Source organism: Macrobrachium nipponense, chromosome 13 (genome assembly GCF_015104395.2).
Source record: "Macrobrachium nipponense isolate FS-2020 chromosome 13, ASM1510439v2, whole genome shotgun sequence".
NCBI lineage: Eukaryota > Metazoa > Arthropoda > Malacostraca > Decapoda > Palaemonidae > Macrobrachium > Macrobrachium nipponense.
Genome location: NC_087206.1, coordinates 80,377,951 through 80,397,950, shown reverse-complemented (window position 1 = coordinate 80,397,950; position 20,000 = coordinate 80,377,951). Strand labels below are relative to the sequence as shown.

At 36.2% G+C, this 20,000-nt stretch overlaps 1 protein-coding gene across 6 annotated transcripts in view; it reads right to left on the bottom strand.

Moving 5' to 3' along the window:
- The window catches only part of LOC135225888 (ligand of Numb protein X 2-like), a 668,030-nt gene that overhangs the window by 52,690 nt on the left and 595,340 nt on the right, over nucleotides 1-20,000 (bottom strand). The window contains exon 1 of one of the 6 annotated variants that reach the window (XM_064265466.1): nucleotides 7,751-8,347. The exons of 4 other annotated variants lie outside the window; for them this stretch is intronic. The gene's annotated coding sequence lies outside the window, so the exon portion shown is untranslated. Of the gene's footprint in view, nucleotides 1-7,750; nucleotides 8,348-20,000 lie in introns of those variants that run through there. One more of the 6 variants, XM_064265464.1, reaches the window with a different exon arrangement.

Sequence of the window (20,000 nt, the reverse complement as noted above, 5' to 3'; positions counted from 1 at the left end):
AGGGAGGGATTTTTTTGTTTCAATTCGAGTGTTGATAATTAAAAATACTCATAGTTGCAAAAGTCTAGAAATGAAGAAATAAATCCGCAGTTATGTATGGGTGCAAATATATCCTAAAAATAAATCTCTACAGAGAGCTTTAGAGAATCTGTTCGATTCCCATTTTCAAAAAAGATTGAAAAAGGGATTCGGGAATCTGTTCGATTACTATTTTCCATAAAGACTGATAAAGGAATTCGGGAATCTGCTCGATTAACATTTTTCCATAAAGATTGAAAAATGGATTCGGGAATCTGGTTGATTCCCATTTTCAATAAAGAATGAAAATCTGCTCGATTCCCTTTTGCCATAATGATTGAAAAAGGGATTGGGGAATCTGTTCGATTCCCGTTTTCAATAAAGACTGAAAAAGGGATTCGGGAATCTGTTCGATTCCTATTTTCAATAAAGATTGAAAAAGGGATTCGAGAATCTGTTCGATTCCCATTTTCAATAAAGACTAATAAAGGGATTCGGGAATCTGTTAGATTCACGTTTTCTATTAGGATTGAAAAAGGGATTTGGGAATATGTTCTATTCATATTTTCAATAAAGATTGACAAAGGGATTCGGGAATCTGCTCGATTCCCATTTTCCATGAAGATTGAAAAAGGGGTTCGGGAATCTGTTCGATTCCCATTTTCAATAAAGATTGATAAAAGGATTCGGGAATCTGTTCGATTCCCATTTTCCACAAAGAATGAAAAAGGGATTCGGGAATCTGTTCGATTCTCATTTTCAATAAAGATTGAAAAAGTGATTCGGTAATTTGTTCGATTACAATTTTCAATAAAGATTGAAAAAAGGATTACGGGAATCTTTTCGATTCCCATTTTTGAAAAACGGAATCGGACGGATTCCTGGAAGTTCTCTATAGAGATGTAATTTTAAAATATATTTGTACGTATACATATCTGTAGATTTCTTTCTCCAATACTAATGATAACGAGAAGGATTCCCAATCTGAAATATTTTATTCATATTACGAGGAGCTGGTTTCTTTTAAATACTCAGAGCAAATATTTCAAACATCCGATAATGTTCGAAGTCTTCCTCACCTTGCGTTATTACGTATTTAATTACCAGTTTTATTTTTTTTTAATCAACAAAAGTCTGACAACAGTAATTATGGGAAACCTAATCAAGGTTTCGTTTCTCGTTTCATTCCTGTCTCTCCATTTATCAACATTACCAATATTCTAGTTACATTGTTGTTCACTTTGACGATTGATAAGTAAACACTGGAAATAATCTTGTCATGAGAAGAGAAGTTTTTTTTTCTTTTTTTTTTTTTTGCGTCTGTCAAAAATTCATTCATTTGTTTTTTCGTTCTCGTTGGTAGAAACTTCCTTTAAATGTTTGTTACCGATAATATACTCTATTTATCTCGTCCTGTTTGTTGATTTTCGCGTAATTTATATTTATACTTTATCTTAGTTTTATGTCAAAGAAAACTATTGCGATGGCTATTTGTCTGTCCGTTCGCACTTTTTCTGACCGCCCTCAGATCTTAAAAAATACTGAGGCTAGAGGGCTGCAATTGGTAAGCTGATCATCCACCCACCAACCATCAAACATACCGAATTGCAGCCCTCTAGCCTAAGTAGATTTTTATTCTTTATTTTATCTAAGTTTAAAGTTAGCCATGATCGTGAGTCTAGCAACGCAACAACACTGGCCACCACGACCGACTGAGAGTTTCATGGGCCATGGCTGAGAGTTTCATACAGCATTTATTTGACAATTTTATCTTTGGTTTAACTTTTCCTGTAAATGCCACGCTTCATGGTACAAAATTAAAAAAGAAGCCTGCTTTAATTCGTATCAACAGGTATATAATATATAATAATAATAATGATAATGGCTTCTCCTATTTACATTAAACGAAAACCAGACAAGAAATAATGGATTGGAAACTAGAACTGAAGAGATACAACACATCCCACTGTGGGAACTTCTTGACATACAAGATAATTATGTGGCACGTGGAATAAACTGCCACCAGAAGTTGTCAACAGCAACAGTGTGGAAGAGTTTAAAAGAAAGCTAGACAAAATCATTAGGATACTGTGAATGAACAGTAAAACCTGCTCCTAGAGATAAGTGAGCACACGATGGCTCCTTGGATGGACTTACAAGTCTTTGATACATTCTAATCCTTGTAACTCCTTGTAACTCCACAGGATTTTCTTAAAATCAGTCAAGAAATATTTCGATTTGAACATAGCCATATGTCTATGTATTTCACGACAATCGTGCTATTATTGGTAAATATTTTCATTGTCACTAACATTTTAATATTAATTTTCTAGTTTTAACAAACCTCAAGTTTACCCACTCCGTTTTTATGGTAATATGTAGCTAAATGGCGAATGATTTAACAGGTATTTTGAATATTTTATCAAATGTCTTTTATTTTTTCTTCCCGTTTTATGTAAATCTATATAGATTGAAAACGACTCCCAGCATTTCACCAGTACTAATATTATGCATACAGAATCAAAACCAATTTAATGAAGGACTATTCTACCCATTCTGTCTGGAAAATTAAAAACACATAAAGTATCTATGAAAATTGAAAAGATACAAATTCTAAATTGATGTTGAACATGAAAATTTACTAAGTGAAAATGTATTGTTTGTTACCAAGTTATTCTATCAAAACATCATGAGTATTATTATTATTTATTATTATTATTATTATTATTATTATTATTATTATTATTTTTTTATTTTATTTATTTATTGTTTTTTTTTTTTGCTCTATCAGAGTCCTCCAATTCGACTGGGTGGTATTTTATAGTGTGGAGTTCCGGGTTTGCATCCTGCCTCCTTAGGAGTCCATCACTTTTCTTACTATGTTGCGCCGTTTCTAGGATCACACTCTACTGCATGAGTCCTGGGTTAGCTACTTCGGCGTCTTGTTTTTCTAGATTCCTTTTCAGGGATTTCTTGGATCGTGCCGAGTGCTCCTATGATTATGGGTACGATTTACCAACTGGCGTTTATATTATTATTATTATTATTATCATCATCATGAGCGTTTTAATAGCATTCATATAACATCAACAAAGTTCTAAGCACCCATCATCAACATATAAAATAATAGCAGAGGGCCACATAAAGTCTACGGTTGGTGTTTGCCATATTTCACTCCTGTCGCTTAATATGGTATAAATATATAAATTGTATAAATAAATGCATTGATATTGAATATAAAGGCCGTATCTCTGTCTTGATTGCCAAAGGCTTAGGACACCCCCACCCCTACATGAAGTAAAGGATTGGCTTGTCCATATGAATAACGGTCAGCTTAAGTCAGCTTAACCTATCGACAACGTTTGATGATAATTTATTCTCAGCTAAGATCTGGGAACAGGACTGGTGAAGCGCACGATGGAGAATAAGCTACAGTTAAGAATCCAATTGTATTTATCAAGGAAAAAACACAACGGAGTATAATTTACCCCTAATCTTTTCCATTGTTATTGGGCCTATTACGATAAAACACTTAACGTTAAGTACATCTTAGTTTAACAGACCACTGAGCTGTTTAAAAGCTCTCCGAAGGATTGCATATTTTTACGTGTCTACCAATTGGTTACCTAGCAACGGAACCTACAGCTCATTGTGGGATCCGAACCACATTACATCGAGAAATGAATTTCTGATTACTAGAAATAAATTCCTCTGATTCCATGTTGGAAGAGCTAAGAATCGAACTTGCGACAATCGGATAGGTAGGCGAGCACGTAACACAATCGACCAACGAGGAACTAACAAAATAATATCATAATGCCTTTAATAGTTTCTTATCTCGGTGATTCATAAGTTCCTGGTATCCAAATAAAAACACTGATCTTATTAATTACATCATCAAATCAAGCCTGGAAGTACAAATAAAAACCCGGCTTTTTATAATACATTAATAGCTTTTTAAGTCCTACTTTTAACTTAGTCTTGTTTAAAATCTAAACTAGTATATAAGTATTGGTGCAACTGTTAACATGTACATATTTTTCAGTGCTTTCATTACGTTTTTCTCCCACGTGGTTTCTCATCTTTCAGCACCAATTGATGATGATGATGATATATATACACATATACATACATACACACACACACAAACACACACACACACACACACATATATATATATATATATATATATTATATATATATATATATATATATACATACGTGCATACATAGATCACTTCTACAAAAGAACGTACTATGTAAATATCCGTCATTTCAACCCAGATCCAAAACAATGAGTCCCAAGAACGCTAAGCAAATCAAACACATCGAACGCAGGATAAAAAGAAACGGGCAAACAAACAAAGAAGGCAATAGGAGGAGGAGGAGGAGGAGGAGGAGGAGGAGGAGAGAACTGGGAATCAGACCGGAAGAATCATTCATTATTCCGCCACGCGAGAAATAATTTCGCCAAAACAAAACCAGCGCCATTTGGCGTTGAAAACCCTCGGTCTCATTCCCGGGCGGAAATCGGTGTTGGTTTTCATCCCCCCACCATCCCCCCCCCAACCCCCCCCGCTCGCAGAAGAAGAAGATGAAGGAAAGGAGGGAAGAAAATGTTTAATCCTCCCTCTTCTTCCCGTCTTCTCCCCTTCATTAGCCCGGGTTATTCGGGCAAATAGGAGGAGTAATGGGAACCAATAATTCAGGAATTATGGTGGGACGTTTCCCTTGTGTGTCAGCGACATGGGATGATAATTCTTCTCTTGTTCGGGACTATTTCGCCATACCTCATGTCTCCTTCTTTACAGGGACTGCGGTGTCTGGAGTAGTAAGTAGTTCTAGTAGTAGTAGTAGTAGTGATTATCTCTCTCTCTCTCTCTCTCTCTCTCTTCTCTCTCTCTCTCTCTCTCTCTCTGAATTAATGAAGTAATAAATAAATATCAGGTAATAAAAGGTGAAATTCGATAATAGCTACTCGCAAACATATTCTATTTGGATATAAAATATACATACATATATATATATATATATATATATATATATATATGTATATATTATATATGTATATAATGTATACAAATGTAATACACTCAACACACACACACATATATATGTATATATATACATACACATAAATCTTTCCAGCCAATCCGAACAGCTCCATAAATCCGCTTGAGAAATTATTCATAAAATCCAACAGTACCCACAACGCCCAGGACAATTTATTTGGCCGGAATACGGAACACAAATTACCCTGGAGTCAATACATCACAAAAGAGTAATAAAGGTTAAGCAAATAGGGGGAGGGGGAGGGGGGCCCAGCCCCTTCAATTCCACGGTCGTATTTTGTTCAAATGACACTCATCCATTCGAATTTGATGCACTGGATATGCGAGTTCGTCTGTGTCGGGCTGTTATGTAAGTAAATACTGAAAACAATATTCTATAAAATCCATCATTATAAGTGCATTTCGGCCTCCGCTCAATACCGAGAGAGAGAGAGAGAGAGAGAGAGAGAGAGAGAGAGAGAGAGAGAGAGAGAGAGAGAGAGAGAGGGTGTAATATGACGAGAATTGTATATATATATTATATACATATATGTATATAATATTATATTATATTATAAATTATATACATATATGCATTACTACATATATACTATATATATATATATATATATGATATATATATATATATATATTATATATGATATATATATATACACACATATAGTTAAGAAGTGTTTGGCTTAAAGGGTATTCAGCATCCTTATCCCTTTTACAATTATCTCTCTCTCTCTCTCTCTCTCTCTCTCTCTCTCTCTCTCTCTCTCTCTCTCTCTCCTTCAATCCAATTAAAAAACCTTATTATAGTCTAGAAAGGAGAAGAGAACGCTACATGATAATTCAGGCATGGAAACAGTTAGAAGGAATAGCCGAAAACATCATGGAGCTAAAAATATCAGAAAGAGCAAGCAGAGGTAGATTAATAGTGCCCAAAAAAAAACAACTATACCAGGAAAAAATAAGGTGGAAAGCACACAGGACAATTATCCACTACGCACCAGCATCGATAATGCAGCGTCTATTCAATTCGTTGCCAGCTCATCTAGGAATATATCAGGAGTGAGCTAGATGTGAATTTAAGAAAAAGCTCGACTAATATCTAAGCTGCATCTCAGACCATCCAAGATTGGAAGATTGCAAAAACAATATACCGGAAGATGTACTAGCAACTCTCTGGTAGACATTAGAGGTGCCTCACACTGAGGGACCTGGGGCAACCCGAACAAGATGTAAGGTCTGTCAGGTAAGGTCTCTCTCTCTCTCTCTCTCTCTCTCTCTCTCTCTCTCTCAATGAGCATCTCTTTATCGCACCATGATGATCTTTCAAACATACCGTGCATACATAATGTATGTTTATACAGAGTATCCGCACAGTGTGATGTGAGATTCTGACTGAGAGAGAGAGAGAGAGAGAGAGAGAGAGAGAGAGAGAAGAGAGATACGTGGGGGTGGGGGTGGGAGATATTTTCAAGTCTCTCCAAGCCCTCATTAACCGGATATTATTCTTAACGTACAGGCAAACAGCTATGATAAAAATAGGGGGGGGGGGGTGGCTCCCTCTCTCGTCAAATGCAGTAATGAAGGCTTGATAAAACTGAAAGAGCAACATAGACATACTGTATCGTTCGTTAATGGCGGTCGGCGAAATGGGGTGGTAACTTGTACGAGCATAAATAAAAAAAAAAAAAAACTGCTCTTTTGACGTGAAATGCTCATAGTAAAAAAAAAATGAAAAAAGGATGTAGATTCATTACAATCGCTACTGCCACTCTGCTACAGCTACTGTTGATCACGATAAAGTTCTCAATGGCAATATTAATAAATAAATATTCTAAATAAATATTCTTGCTCTTTCAAAGTGCTCTGCTCGTAATAAAGAAATGAAATAAAAGTGCTCTGTTCGTAAAAAAGAGATGGAATACAAGTGTTCTGCTCATAGTATAGTATATAGTATAGTATATTTGTTTGTTCTTAATTGATACAAATTCATAAAATTAGCAAGAAATTCGCCGAAGCAATTCAATGCTTATATGGCGATAACATAAGGCAAGTTGAATGATTGCACATAAAAGATATGCAGACTTTACCATCTAAAACATGGACATAAAAATAGATGGGTCGAGCCCATTTTGACACAAGATTGTAATAATTGTAGTACATTAAAATACAAAAGAAGACAAGTCCAGTTTGCATCACAAAAAACATTTATACAAAAGCCAATAAAATACGACACAGATCCAGCTTATCTTCCATAGAAGACTCAACGTGTAATAAAAAATACTTGGGTAACTAAAAGGAGTCTTTAAAAAGTACAGTTATACACTACTTAATTAAAATACGAAATAAAAGCGCCCTGCTCGTAATCAAGAAACGAAATAAAAGTGCTCTGCTCATAATAAAGAAATTAAATAAAATTTATATATAATAAAATTACTGCTGCAACTCTGCTACAGCTGATGTTACTAATGATAAAGTTCTCAATGGCAATATTAATAAAGAAATACTATTGTTTATTTTCTCCTTTCTTGTGCTGTAATGGTATAGCCCAGGATAGATTAATCACTTATTATCATACCAGTGAAACAGAAAGATAAATCCATTCCCGTCCTGCAGAAACTAAGTGAATAAAAAAAAACTATAATAATAAAGAGGGGCATCCCCACCTGCACTGCATACCTCTCTTCGTGCTAGCGAAGCGGTGACACCAGACTCGTGTATAAGACCCAAAGAATGAGAAGGAGAACAATCAGTATGGCGTAGGTCACAGCCATGGTGTGGTGTTCCGTCCCGCGTTGCATTTTATTCCCCTTTTTCTCTTCCCTTTCGCCTTAGAAAGAAGATGCCAATGAAAACGTAAAGGCAGAGAGACACTTTATGGCAAGATGTATGACTGGAATTCTGGAATTCGGGAACTCGTCACTTTTAAAAATGAGTCTAGTTTGACAGCTGTCAATCAGGAGTTCGGCACTTTTAGAAATGAGTCTAGTTTTTGACAGCTGTCAAGTATGATCTTCAGCGCGGAATAATGTAAATTTATTCTATAGTTTTCAACTTGTCAAGTATGAAAAGAGAGTCTATTATTCTCAGGTTGTCTAAAATGCGAAGGATCTGAATTTCTCACAGTATATAACATCAAAATGAACGATCGCTTGATGTTGTATACTTTGTACAGATTCACTTCGATCAAATTCTTTTCGGAAACACAGAGGCAAAAGCGCAAAACGTTTGGTCGTATTCAGTAACCAACCACAAATGAACGGAGCACTGAAGTGAACTCACTATGAGAACCCTTATTCTCTCTCTCTCTCTCTCTCTCTCTCTCTCTCTCGTGGCAAGTAAACAGGCTTCGTAAACATCTCGGCTCCAACCCTCAGACAACCACGATGTCCGTCACGTCACGTTCGAAATCCCCCCCGACCACCCAACCCTCCCGCAAAGCACTTGACCTTAGCGTAACCCCTCCGAAAAAGGTTTGATAGGCGACCATTCCCCCCGGCCAACCCCCTCCCCCTCGCCACCCCTCTCTCTCTCTCTCCTCTCTCTCTCTCCTCTCTCTCTCTCTCTCTCTCTCAGTATTTTAAATAATGTTGAGAAAGGATATTCTCTCTCTCTCTCTCTCTCTCTCCTCTCTCTCTCTCTAGACAAAATCGTTAGGACACTGTGAATGAATAGTAAAACCTGCTCCTACAGATAAGTGAGCACGCGATGTCTTCTTGGATGGACTTACAAGTCTTTGAGACATCCTAATCCTTGTAACTCCTTGTAACTCTCTCTCTCTCTCTCTCTCTCTCTCTCTCTCTCTCTCTCTCTCTCAGTATTTTAAATAAACAATGCTGAGAAAGGACATTCACATTCTCTCTCTCTCTCTTAAACACAAAACAATGATATTTTAAACGTAATGCTCTCTCTCTCTTTGTCTCCTCTCCCTTAACTTAAACAAGGAAACGATAAATGATATTAAACGTAAAAGATATTTTAAACAAATTGCTCACTAATCTCTCTCTCTCTCTCAGAAGTTAAAGAAACATCGCCTCTCCCAACTGCATGAAAGGTCCTTCAACGGAGGCGCTATATAATGGCTCTCTATGAAACTAAGGAGGGGGGGTGGTAACTAACATGTATTCGAACGCTGTATACTTAACAAACAACACCTTAGAGACGAGACTGCCTGATTTATGAAAAGATGGTCCGATGACCTGTCTGCTGTTGTATATATATATATATATATATGTATATGTATATCTATATATATATATATATATATATATATATATTATATATATATATATATATATTTACACATACTCAATGCTGGATTATGGATGAACCCCTTACGCTAAAAATTTCCATAACATCAGAGACTTCATCCACCTCTACAAGAGGATATCAGGTCCAAGTACACTTGGCTATTAGCAACCACATACCCATTCGACACATACCCACTCATTCACAGGCGCACACATACCCACACCCACATCTGTACTTTTCATGAACTTATAAACTACCGAGCGAATAATCCGGATTAAAGAAGTGTTTTTCATTTATTTAAAACCGCCTTTAACGTCATTCATAAATCGCAAAAACAATACCTTCCGCGAAAAGAAATGGATAAGTCTGAAGAGACTGAAAATAAAATAAAAAAAGGAAGTAACGCCAAACGGGAGAAATTAAAAAAAAAATTGAATATAATAAAAAAATGGATAAAAAATAATACAAGATACTGTGTTTTTCGAAGTAAGTCTTTTCAGCTCTTGATTGATTTTTTTTTTTTTTTTTTTACATTATTTTCTTCACTACTCTTTAGGAAGATCGATTAATTGGTTTTTCAGTTTCCAACAAGAGAATTTCCGGCCTCCAAAATTCATCTCCTTTCCTCCTCCTCCTCCTCTCTCTCTCTCTCCCCATTTTTCTCCCCCACCTATCTCTCTCTTCTCTCTTTCTCTCATTCCCCCCTCTCTCTTTCTCTCATTTCCCTTCTCTCTCTCTCTCTCTCTCTCTCATTTTCCCTTCTCTCTTTCTCTTTGCCTTCCCTACTCTCATTTCCCTCTCCTCTCTCTCTCTCTCCTCTTCTCTCTCTCTCTCTCTCTCCGAGAATAAATCTCATTCCAGATAAAAGACGGCAAGATTGATTGTCTACATTTTTCATTCCCTGGTTCTAATACGAGTCAGCGCTGAGAGTGTAAAAAATGAATAAAAAAAATAAGACAATTTTCCCTTTGTTTCTTACGTACTGCCTCTTCTTACACCATTTACTTGCGTCCTCTTATCCTTCATTCGATCATTATCTAACGTCTCTCTTTTGATTTTTGTTCATTTATTCGCTTGTTTCCTGTTTTCAGTATGAACGGGTAATCGCCAAAGCCTTTATTAGTATGCCTACGGATATTTCCAATGATATGCCTATTGTTATTTATACAGATTTTGTTGCAAATTCTATCTCTGTCTCTCCTACACACATACACACAGGCACACATACACACAGATTCACATATACGCATGAACGCATATATACAGACACTTTCACAGTCACACGAACGCATAAATATATACGAATTCACAGACACACACGAACGCATAAATACAGACGCATTCACACTCACACTCTCCTACACATACACACAGGCACACATACACACAGATTCACATATACGCACGAACGCATAAATACAGACACATTCACAGTCACACGAACGCATAAACACAGACACATTCACATACACACATAAACTCAAAACACATCATTAATATTATTTGTTGGTTTGTAGAATCGATAGATCCACGCTGGACGAGTGGTTTTCGCGCTCGGCTGCCAATCCGGTGGTCCGAAGTTCGAATCCCGGCTCGGCCAACGCGGAATCAGAGGAATTTATTTCAGGTGATAGAAATTAATTTCTCGATATAGTGTGGTTCGGATCCCACAATAAGCTGTAGGTCCCGTTGCTAGGTGACCAATTGGTTCCTAGCCACTTAAAAATATCTAGTCCTTCGGGCCAGCCCTAGGAGAGCTGTTAATCAGCTCAGTGGTCTGGTAAAACGAAGAGATACTTAACTCTGTAGAATCGATTCTTTGCAACCTTTTGTTCCATTGAAGGTCGTTTGCTTACAAAAACAAACAAGATTGTATATGTATACGTTTCAATTAACAGCTCAAAGACAGAGAATATCCATAAGAATACCGAATTAAAGTACAGGGAAAATCCTCTTCATAATATACATATACAGATAAGTGAATGAATATTCAAAGAAAGTCTGGACCAATTATGAGATGAATATTCAGAGAAAGTGGACAAATATTTGGATTAAGATTGAATGAAACTTAAGAAATTATGAAACGAATATTCAAAGAAAGTCTGGATAAATATTTGGAGAATATTCAAAGAAAGTCTTAATACATTTTTGGATGAATATTCAAAGAAAGTCTAGACAAAGTGTTGGAGGAATATTCAAAGAAAATCTGAATACATTTTTGGATAAATATTCAAAGAAAGTCTTGATAAAATTTTGGATGAATATGCAAATAAAGTTTGAATACATTTTTGGATGAATATTCAAAGAAAGTCTTAACAAACCATGGGGTAATCATGCTTTGGGGACATTACATCTATAGACAGTCTATTTTCAAATAAAAGAAATTCCGTCTATGAACTGTTCTCACGATGGCAAATTTGAAAAAGACTTCGAGAGAGACAGAGGAGCCTAAAAACGTACCTTGTAATATATATATATATAGATATATATATATATATATATATATATATATATATATATATATATATTATATTATTAGAAATTGGATGAAAACTATAATTCATTATATAAAGCCTTCTATAATGAATTTCAAAACCTAAAGAAGCCTTCTTTATTATTCATGATTTTTTTCCTGTTCCGATACTAAACATTAATATAACGATCGCTGCATTAATGTGTAGTAACGTCCTCAGAGCGTCGACTTCAACAAATACACCGAGAAAACTGAAGGGATATGAGACACTGCGCAAGCGCAAGCGCGCGAGTGTATGTATGTATGCAAGTGGGCTGTCGATAATAGATACCTTTCGGGTAAGACTGAGAGGCAAGATGGAAGGTAAACATTTGGGTTGAAGCCCTTGCTGCCACCTAGCGGCTTTATACCAACTTACCACACCAATGTTTACATGTGCTATTCAAAGACCTTTCCGTCACCGCGCGAGCGCGCGTATACACACACACTTCACGAGCAAATCTCTCTCTCTCTGCCACACCACAGGCAAATTCCTCTCTCTCTCTCTCTCTGCCACACCACAGGCAAATCTCTCTCTCTCTCTCTCTCTCTCACACACACACCTCCTCGGATGGACTAGCAAGTCTGAGACATCCTAATCCTTGCAGTTCCTTGTAATTCACCACAGGCGAATTCTCTCTCTCTCTTCAGAGCGAGTTATGTATTCACGCTGAATAACTACAAGCGCGTAATTCGCTGAGAACGCGTAATCCGTATTCACTGATCCTGTCAGTGCACGAATTAATATTCATTTAATTTTCAAATTGATTCATAAATAATGACTCCATCATTATTGCCGATGAAATATGGGAAAAAAATGATCGCGCCAACAAATGTAATTATATTTATTATCTTTATTAATATTATTCATTAATGATGCAGAGAAGCACAGCGTAGTAAAAACAGAAGAATGTAAGTGAATCAAAATATATATATCTAATATATATATATATATATATATATATATATATTATATATATATATATAAATTCTGTATAACCATCGATTCTATCGATCAAGTCCCACTGAATACCAAAAAATAAAAAATAAAAAATAAAAGAAATTGAAAGATTTACAATTCGAATAAACAATCGAGGTTCATCTAATCTCCGAGGGGCGAGATAAAGCAAATCGTCGGTTCCAGACGTCGATGATCGCTGGAAGGGCTCACTGTCGACAGCAAGGGTTCAAGGAAGGAGATTTAGTGGGAAGATGAAGCGTCAAGAACGATAGATAGAAATAGATAGAAAGATATAGAAATAGACAAATAGATGGCTAAATAGAGAGATAGATATATAGACAGCTTGAAAGATAGACTTATTGACAACAATAGTACAATACTTCCATAAGAAAAACTATTCAAATTGTACAACCAAAATCTACAATCATATGGTAAACTGCATTACTATATATAAGACAGTTTCCTATATGACCGTGGATTTTTATTACGCAAACTGTTTTTCATATCTGTCAAGGCGCCTCAGTGGCGTGATCGGTAAGGTCTTGGCCTGCCACCTCGGTGGCCGCGAGTTCGATTATCGGGCATTACACTGAGGGTTAGAGATGTGTATTTCTGGTGATAGAAGTTCACTCTCGACGTGGTTCGGAAGTCGCGTAAAGCCGTTGGTCCCGTTGCTGAATAACCACTGGTTCCATGCAACGTAAAAACACCATACAAACAACCATATCTGTCAAAATATCATTTTATTGATCCAATCAATAAAAAATATATCATCTAAAATGACTTTGCAAAGTTGGGAAGCTTCTCAATAAAATTACAAAATATATTAACAAAAAAATAACAAAAAAGGTTTCTTATTACAATTAAGCTTTCAATGCAAGTTCTTAGTTCCAGAATAGTTTTAATGAACTGCAAGATCACTGCAAGAGAAAGTACAGATAGTTTACCCGTCCTAAATCTTAATCTTCTCAAAATTACGGAGATTTGTCTCTTGCAAAGGCTACAACACGAAAATTACAGTCATTACATTTGTCGCTGTAACTAAATTACAATTCTGTCTTCACAGATGCGAATACAGATATCAATTTGAGTCAGTTTACTGACAAACAATACACTTGTCAATTGATGTATCAGGAACTGCTTTTGCGAGGGTGAATCATACAATAAGTACAAATGTAAATCCGCAGACAATAACAACTTCCGAGTATACAAATAAATAATAATACTTTTTGAATATACGAATAGACAATAGTCAGCCACAAAAGTACGTTTAATTGTCAATGGATACTATTTCAATTAATGAACTGAAAGCTTTTAAACAAAAGACGCTTATAAAAGAAAGGCTACCGGCGGTATCATAATATTAATGATCAAATCATCAGTGAACTGGCGATAATAATCAATCAGGAGAAATATCATTTGTTGAAGCTGTTAAAACAGATGGAAAATACTTTACTTTCAAAGGCGACCCATTACGAGGGAACAATACCTTCCCTTTTCAAATCAGTGTCCACGAAGCTACGAGGAGAGAGAGAGAGAGAGAGAAGAGAGAGAGAGAGATCCAAGCTCCTAAGCTCTCTCTCTCTCCTCTCTTCTCTCTCTCTCTCTCTCTCTCTCTCTCTCTATATATATATATATATTATATATATATATATATATATAATATATATTATTATATTCTCGCCGTCTATATAAACCTCTTGAGCTATTGAGATAAAAGGAAAACATTGAGATAAAGGAAAACATAATAATATAATAATAACTAATAATAATAATAATAATAATAATAATAATATAGAGAGAGAGAGAGAGAGAGAGAGAGAGAGAGAGAGAGAGAGAGATACTCAACTCCAAAACTATACTATATTCTTCACCGACTAAATCACCCTTTGAACTAGACATATAACTAAATTGATGAAGGAAACATAATAATAATAATAATAATAATAATAATAATAATAATAATAATAATAATAATAATGACAGTTTCCAATGTCCATCACATTTACTCTCGAATCTTATTCGAACGAGACGCGTTCCACCGAACAGATTATAGGTTTCCGATGGAAGCCGCCCTTCGAGCCAAATCAGCGCCAGCCTCCTCAAACCAGGAATTTACCAGAGGCTGCCTCACTACAAGGGGAGAGGGGAGAGGACAACCGGTTTCTCACTATATCTCTCTCTCCTCTCACCTCCCAATCCCCCATTGGATTCTCTCTCTCTCTTTCTGTTCGTCTCTCTCCGTTTATATCCCCTACCCCTTTCACTCTGTCTCTTGCTATCTCTTTCTCTGTTTCTCTTTCTATCTCTCTCTCTCTGCTTCTCTCTCTCTCTCTCTCTCTGTTTCTGTCTGTCTCCGTTTATCTCCCCTATCTCTTTCACTCTCTCTCTCTCACCCCGTTTCACTCCCCTATCTCTCTCTCTCAAGGGGACCGAATTCTCTCTCTCTCTCTCCTCACACCGTACATGCAACGGATATGAATATGCAAACTGGCGGACACAGAGACAGACAGAGAGACAGAGGCAAACCCACACCCTCTCTATCAAGACAAGTCCTATACTGGAATTAGCATCGATGGGTCTACTAGCTGACAGGAGGCAAGTACCCAGCCAGCCAGGGTAAGACTGCTACCTATGAAGGATGATATATCCGCAGGATGAAGGAGGTTACGAAAGGGAAACGAAAGACGAAGAAGAGGAGAGAGAACGGAAGTGTTAGGGAGTCAATGGTTTCAATTTAGTTGCCGTTTTGGCTTCTAAAGCGAACTCCATCGATAATAATTCCTAGACTTATGTAGGGTTCCTGACTGAGAATTCACTTCGTTATCACTCTCCATTTTTGTTTGGAATTATCTCTCTCTCTCTCTCTCTCTCTCTCTCTCTCTTACGTACCAAAGAAATTCACCCTCCAGTAATTGAAACTTCTGTATTTTTATAAGTTATCAGTTTTACTTTACGTCATCTCTGTTTGCAAAATTCACTTTCCAGTAACTGGTACCTTCTTCATTATAGATCATACCCCCACCCCGACCCACCCCCCCTCTCTCTCCATATACATAAATGTCCTTTCATCAGACCATACTTTCCCTTCCGTTTAAACTTGCAAGGGAGAAAATAAGAGAGAAAAAGGTCCTTTTCTTAACACCAGGCACAACTGTACAAATACCAAAAATAACTAATGAACAAACTTTATGTAGGATACATTAGGATATACTGAGATCTTATGGGTTGGGTCGAAGTTTTAATAAATAGATAAAAGTGCAGACATGTGAGACAAAGGGAATAATTTAGACCATAAATGTAACATGTGAGATGTTCAGATAAAATTTCCATCAATAACAACAGAGTATAAAATAAATAGCCAATGAATAAAAGAATACGTCTACTAGACGATAAACACATTCTAGACCGATATAAACACACGTGGTATAGTGACTACTACTTGCGGTACCCCAGAAAAAGCCCAGCAGACGATGTCTGTCTGCTTTTCCTATGATAACCAGTTCTCTTTAACTTTGACAAACTGTCAAGTGACTTGCTGAATGGTACTACTTGTTAGATGGTACTTCAAGCAAACCAGGTTTATGACAGAACTTGAAAACTAGTGAATAATAACAATGAATAAAGTTCGACAAACGTAGTCTCCTTCTTGAAATGCCAGTTGTGGAGGGAACTAGCGCGTTTCCCCCATCTGGGTTCGTCATTGTCCAGAGCATATCACTCCGCTGAAAGGGCTGGAACTCAAAGGCAAAGGTAATCCCCCCCCCCCCCCCCCCTCCCCCTCTCTCTCTCTCTCTCTCTCTCTCTCTCTCTCTCTCTCTCCGATCCCGTGTAATATCCTATGCAAATTCAGTTTCAATGAAACCGGTGATACACATGCTAAGCTCCTCTCGTCTTGCAAATGCCGCTCGAGATAGACCGACCGTTGTTAAAGTCTGCGCGCGGATCTGCACATCCTGTTCCCTGCCAATGGGAGCTGCAGACACAACCTCTGATGACGATGATGATTGCTACGACTATTTTCAATTAAAAGCTCGCGACTGGTGTGGTCAGAAGCGCCGGCGACCAAATAAGCGAGGACAGATAAACCTCGGTCTAACATCGGGTGGTGGGAGAGCGAGTGGAGCATTTCCCGCCGAAACGGACGGTAGTCGCAAGCGGTAGCCATGTGCGCCAAAATTCAAATTTGAAAAAGAAAACTGAACGTGGAGTTGCATTCGACGAGAACTGGGACGTAAATTGATATTTGGGCATTAAACGGAATTCTAATAAGAGCGCCGGGCAGTCTTCTTAAGCTTTGTTAAGAGGGGGATATCAGGAATTCAGAGAGCGTAAAAGGGAGTGAAATGTCGTTTTCCCGAGTGTTGTACTTTCTGCTCTCACCCCTCTTCGCCGCCCGAGTCTCCCTCATGTAATCAAAGGGCATGAAGGTGATTTCCAGGTTTATGCAAATGAGATGGAACACACAGAGGAGTGAATGCCCTTCAGCACTAATTTGGACTCCTCTCTCTCTCTCTCTCTCTCTCTCTCTCTCAAGAGCTCTGTAAGTGGACCTGTCTTTTTTAGTTCCCATTTATTTCCGCTGTGTATCTGAATCATCAACATTTCCTTTGACGAATAATTCAACAAGGTTTCCTCTTTCAATAATTTATTAGCAATTGAAACAATATTCACCCCCGTGCTGTTCTAAATGTAAAGAACATGCGAGTTTCTACGAAGGACATGCTATATTTGCATGAATGTACATAAGTGTGTACAGACAGGTATACGCGGACACACACACACACACATATATATATATATATATATATATATATATATATATTATATATATATATATATATATTGTGTGTGTGTGTGTGTGTGTGATATAGGAATGTGGCCACCCCATAACCCACTTGAAATCAATCTGCAATCTACTAGGTCTATGATTAGTCCCGCCTACCGCCCACCAGTGAACCCAGCTTTTGATGGATACTAACGTCTACTAGACCTCCAAAATTGAAATAAATAAGACAGGGGTGCAGGTAACGAAAGTACCAAAGAGTCACCTATATTTGAATGGCCACATTCTTACTGTACTCGGTAAATTTAAAATAAACTCGGGTTATATAATTTTGTTCCAAAGACTTTTTTTTTTTCCCCCTTTATTTCAAGTCAGTGGCCCCTTTGGTGGGCTTGTTCCATATGAACAGGTTTCATCTTCTGAATATTAAAAATAATAATAATTATAAAGACATATGTGAACAATATCCTCGTCAGAAATAAAAGAGGAATTAGTATTCCGCCTTCAGAATGACCAGGAATTTAAGGAGATGGATACACACACACACACACACACACACACACACAGAACACACAGCACACACACACACACACACATATATATATAGTATATATATATATATCTATATATATATTTTATATAGTATATATAAATTCTATATTATATATATATATATATATATATATATATATATATATTATATATATATATATATTATATATTATATATATATATATATATATATATATTATATATATATATATATATATAAAGCATTGACTATCAAAAAGGGTGATATTTACTGGAAGGCATGTGAAAAATGTGCAGGCACGCGCTTTGATCATTAGGAATCGCCCAGCTATATCCCATGCATATAATATTATTTGTTACTATATACATTATATATATATATATATATATATATATATAAATATATATAAGAATATATATATATATATATTATAGCCCTATATAGCTATATATGATATATATATAAAGCATGACTATCAAAAGAGGGTGAATAATTTACTTTGAAGGCCGTGTGATGCTTGCAGGCAGCAGTATGCATCATAGAATGCCCATTGCATATGCCCATCATATATATATATATTATATATATAATATATATCTATATGAGAGAGAGAGAGAGAGAGAGAGAGAGTAGAGAGAGAGAGAGAGAGAGAGAGATGACCACCACGAATTAACACACGATCACTTACATAAGATGGAAGGAATTCTACTGACCCTATAGCTCTCTCTCTCTCTCTCTTCTCTCGCCCCCTTCCTTCTATTCTGGGTCAAGCAGGAATAAGAGAGCGTGAGACACCTACGTGGAGGAGAGCATAAGGAGATGTCAGAGGATTACCATGATAAGGAGAGAGAAAAAGAAATAAAACCTTTATTACCAAAGAATTATTACATACTTTTTTAGAGAGAGCTCAGAGAGAGAATCAAACGTCTTATTCCATATAAATGATTATTACTTTTTTTTAGAGAGAGAGAGTCAAACCTCTTTATTCCATAAAAATTACTATTACTTTTTTTTAGAAAGAGAGAGTCAAACCTCTTTATTCCATAAAAAATTATTATTACTTTTTTGAGAGAGAGAGAGAGAGTCAAACCTCTTTATTCCATAAAAATGATTTTTTTGAGATTTTTTGAGGAGAGAGTGAGAGATTTAAACGTTTACTTTTTTTTATTTCCATAAAATTTTTTTTAGATAGAGAGAGAGGAAGTTAAACCTCTTTATTCCATAAAAATTTTTTCTTTTTTGAGATTTTTTTTGAGATAAAGAAATGAGAGATCGAAACCTCTTTATCCATTAAAAACTTATTTTTTTTTTTTGATTTTTTGAGATTTTTTGAGAGAGCAAGTAAACTCTTATTCCACCAAAAATGATTTTTTTGTATTTTTTTTTTTTAGATTTTTTTAAGAGAGACAGAGAGAGAGAGAGTCAAATCTCTTTATTCCATAAATTTTTTTCTTTGAGATTTTTTGAGATAGAGAGAGTTAAACCTCTTTATTCCATAAAAATTTTTTTAGATTTCTTTTGAGAGAGAGTGAGAGTCAATTTTTCCTATTTATTCCATGATTATTTTTGTTTTGTGTGAGAGAGAGAAGAGAGAAAGAGAGAGAGAGTTAGTAAAACTTTTTTATTCCATTAAGTTTTTTTTTTCTTTTGAGATTTTTTGACAGATAGAGAGAGAGAGTTAAACCTCTTTATTCCATAAAAATGATTTTTTTGAGATTTTTTGAGACAGAGATAGAGAGAGAGTCAAACTCTTTATTCCATAAAAATGATTTTTTTGAGATTTTTGAGGAGAGAGAGAGAGAACGCGGCTAAAGTAAGGAAGGGAAGACTCTCACAGGAATCACTTGGGTGAGAGACGAAAAGGAGATGATGAG